Source organism: Adiantum capillus-veneris, chromosome 16, assembly GCF_014529385.1.
Source record: "Adiantum capillus-veneris isolate H3 chromosome 16, ASM1452938v2, whole genome shotgun sequence".
NCBI lineage: Eukaryota > Viridiplantae > Streptophyta > Polypodiopsida > Polypodiales > Pteridaceae > Adiantum > Adiantum capillus-veneris.
Genome location: NC_140946.1, coordinates 44,363,592 through 44,368,129, shown reverse-complemented (window position 1 = coordinate 44,368,129; position 4,538 = coordinate 44,363,592).

The following is a 4,538-nucleotide window of genomic DNA, read 5'->3' as shown; positions in this document are numbered from 1 at the left end:
ACGTAAGGTGCAAGCCTTCTGCCTTGCTAACTCCTTGAAGAGATCAACAATAAAATTCCTCAAATGGGGTTTCCATAGAGGGCCACGAAGCTATAAAAGCCCTCCTAATTCATACAACATAGAGAAAGGCTCAAGATCTACATCAAACGTGTAGCTCTCTCCTACCAACCTCCACTGAATTCACCTAGAGGTGAGTTGGAAGTTTTTTGGCAAAAGCAGTTCTCCCTATGGGACAAGACAACAGGGGAGGAAAGCGAGCTAGATTGGACTCACACACCTAGGGTAGAGGTGGGAAACTATGAAATCAGAACCCCAGATATCTAACCCAACCTCCCATCCCCTCATGGACTCTTATTGCCTCCCCCTCTGAGTCCTCTAGTAGCTACTCCACAGTCAACCGAACCTCATTGACTCCCAACAGAACCCCCCCTCTACATCTACCATGCAAGCCACGGCATCAAACCCACCTAATGCTCATATCAGAGCTCCTTACACTTCAGGATGTGCTCAATCAGCTAAAAACCGCTTGTATTTATGAATGATAGGAGGTTATAGTTAAGGATGAAGTTGGGAGAAAGCATCTAGCCCAACAATAACCTATCACCGCCCCCCTAATATATCATCTAAAATATACGAATGCATGTTTGGATGTTCCCTCTATACAAGGCTTTATTCGTCTTTTTATCTATAAATTGGGAAACAAAGAAACACATAACCTTGGCCAGTTATGTTTTGGATGGTCTTTTTTGGAATCTATTAAGGATAAAGTTTCCAATGCAAAGGCGGTCTTTTGTCTTGAATCACAACACACATGCCTTTGAAACCAAGGAGTATGGGTTCTTCTAAAGAGGTCAACCATATATTAACTTATGATTTGTCTACATCCATACATTCAAAAGTTTTTACATAAAGGGTTAAATCACATACCTGCCCAACCTTTATGTATTCATACGGCTTATGAATGACTATGGAATCTGGTACTCACCCTACTAACTGATAAAGTGATTTGTCTACCTTTGATCCATACATTCAAAAGGGTTTACATAAAGGGTTAAATAGCATACCTGCCTAGCCTTTATGTATTCATACGGCTTATGAAGGACTATGGAATGTGGTACTCACCCTACGAACCGATAAAGTGATTTCAATTGATTACCCCATAAGTACCATCAAGAAACTTTTTTGGGATTTTTGTCACATCAACATACAAAGACAAAGGTCTATAGAAAATATTAAGGACCTAGAACCAAAAATAAAACGCATCAAGGAAAACTTTTTTGTTACCTGCTTGGATAAAGCACCCAATAATCCCATCCCAGGCTAAGCAAAGGCTAATAGAACCAGATTTTGTCCCTCATAATGAGACCCAAAAGAAATCCCTAGAGAGGATGTACTTTACATGCAAACTATTTCACATTTCAAACACTTCTTCTCTCCCTACCTAATGGCCAACTATAAGGCTCATGAAAAAGCCTTTAGGTGGATAATTAATAGAGCAAAGTGCTGCTTTTTTTATATATCCTTACTCCTAGCATGCACCATGAAAACATGCATCCCCTTCATTATGAATAGAGTTTTTTTCTTAAATCAAAAAGCCTTACTATGCCACAACATTAAGATCCAATCTTGGTGGATAGTAGTGATAAATCTACCAATTGAAGCTACCCATTTTCTCAGTGGACGTAAAAAAATGTTATGAGAATATTCCCCATGTAGGAGTCATTGGGCTAAAAACAAGGATAGCTTAGCTCATTTCATATGCTTATGACCATGCACACGAATAATCTCTCCTTCAAAAAAATTCCATCCACATGCATCCTTGGCAATTGGAAGAGTACAAGAAAGGTATACCCATTACCGAATAATAAGCTCTTTTTATCAATTCTTGGCTCATAGACAATATAATTCTCCAATGCAATGGGGGTACCTATAGACAAATCAATTGCATACCTATGAGATTGGCTTGTTCCCCGATGTGCAATATCTACCTACACTCCCTTGAATATGAGCATATCTCAATCAAACTACAAGACCCAAATACTATGCAAAAACTAACATCACTATAGACTACCTTCAGATATTATGGGTTAACAACCATGATCACTCCTTCTTCCTCAACCAAAACCCAGTTACCTCCTAAATTTGACAATAGATCATGATGCTAAATCTTTTAAGAGATGAGATAGCAAGCAAAGACAGTTTCCTCAGCATGCAACTTGAAAATATAAATGGCAAGATAAACAAGATCAGGATACAAAAAGACACCAGCTCTTTAGTCCAAGTGTTCAATACATCCATAGAGGACCACCTTTACCCACAAAGTAGCATGTAAGAAGATGGAAAGCTTAAGCATTGAAGCATAGCTCTTGGTTGGATTTGCATTCCATAACCAAGAGTGTTGGTGTAGGCTCTCAACTTCTCAACAAGCTTGGAGAAGGAGATGGAGTTCTTGCACTTTTCCCAAGTGAGTGAGCTTGTGAGTGTGTGTGAGAGAGAGTATACCCCCCAAGCACACCCCTAGCTTCTCTTGGTCGACCCCTCCTTGTAGCTCAAGCTAAAATTTGATTGGACCCCTACAATCCTAGCCAATCACATGCATAGTGCATATCAAGCAACCATGGTGGCATTTGGACAAGTGTCCTCCTTTCCCCTTTGAGAGAGAGGGCTTGGAAAATGCTTTAGACAATTAATTAAATAATGAAAATCTCATTGGACCCCTCTTTAGCCTAGCCAATAGGATTCAAGCACCCCATGTGGCTAAGCATAGGGAGAACTTGACATGTGCCCTTGTGCCCCTTGAAGAAGGGGTGCCCTTTGGGTGAGTGAGAGGTTGGTCAAACTTTCTAGCTTTGGGGCTCGCCCCCTCCTTTGTAGGGCATCTCTTTGACTCAAGCTCCTCAAGCCCTTACCTTCCAAGCATGGGGAAGCTTCTTGAGCACCTTAGTCAGCAAGTATAGGCTTAGCATGAGCATGGGTTCACTCTCTCTCATGCCCCTAGCTTGTAGGCTCCCCCCCTCTTTGTAGGGCTCAACTTTGACTTGGGACTTGGACACCTCAAGCACAGGGCCAGCTTGGCCAAAGACCTTAGCTATCAAGCATGTCAAACACCTTAATACTTAAAACATGAACCTAGCTTAACCTAAGGTCTAAGGACTTTTACACTAACCATTGGATGTCTTTAATGAAGCTAACCCTAAGGTCTTTCAAGCTCCATTAGCTAGCATTGCTCTTTGACATACCATCTCTCATTTAGAGTGATTAACTTTGGCCCCGTGTCGAGATAGATCCATAAGCACATGTCAACATTCTAACCCTTGTTCTCGTTTATTCTCCCACATTAAATGATCAATTTAATATGAGAAAATCATTTGGGTTGGTTAGATATTAGATTTTATGACTACACCCGTAGGACCACGTCCATCGAGGCCTAGAGGAGTCCGTCTTGATCAGGCCACTGCACAGGGTCGTACTCGCCATCCTCGACCACCCGGTCCTCGACCCAGACCCCGCCATTTGCACCAAATCAAAGCCATCATCGCTCGACATTGGAGACGAGTGCCACCTTTCAGCGGCCTCTCTATACTAGATCTAACCATCTGGGATATCTTGGGATAGAGGACAGGGAGATAGAGAGTTGATGGTCAGATTTGGATGGGATCAGTCATGTATTTGTAGATATTCTCAGTTTTAGCTTATTTTAGCTTTGTAGACTCAAACATCACTATGATGTTGAGTAGATCTTTTTTTCTGTTTCAGTAGACAAGAGATGTATTACCGAATGTACAGTTTCTTGTCTCATGGGCCATTTTGGCTCTTTCGAGACGTTAATATATCTTTCTTTCTCTCTCTCTCTCTCTCTCTCTCTCTCTCTCTCTCTCTCTCTCTCTCTCTCTCTCTCTCTCTCTCTCTCTCTCTCTCTCTCTCTCTCTCTCTACTGAAGTTGCCCTCGTAAGTAATTTCTCGCAAGGCAGAAGGCGCATAGGAGTTGATGAGTGTTAAGTATGGAGCCTGATTTACCCTTGTAATTTTCTGTGGTAAAAGCGCACATTTGTAAGGCCCCCATTATGAGGAGAAGCCATCGTGCGTGAAGGAAAATCACTCACCGAAAACCAAAATTTTCATGGACAAGAATCAAGGGCAACTTTAGAGGCCTCGGGGGCGGAGGCCCCCGAGACTTTTTTTTTCGCCGGAATATTATGGCCGGACGGCGGCCGGAAAGTGGTCGGAAAACAACCGGTCGGTTGGCCGGTGACCGGTAGTCAATGGCCGATGGCCAGTGGTCGGAAGTCAATGGTCGGTGGCCGGTGGTCGGAAGTCAATGGCCGGTGGCCGGTGGCCGAATTCAAAAGCGGACTTGTCTTCTCAAGGGCGGCCACACATGGGCGGATTGGAGGGTCCAATTTGGACTTATTCGCACAAGGGCGGCTACACATGGCTGTCTCTCATAAGAGAGGGTAGCCCTTTTGGCCTATAAAAGGAGGCCATTTCTACACACATTTCATAGTGTGAAGTTGATGCAACAAGGTGAGTGTGAGGTG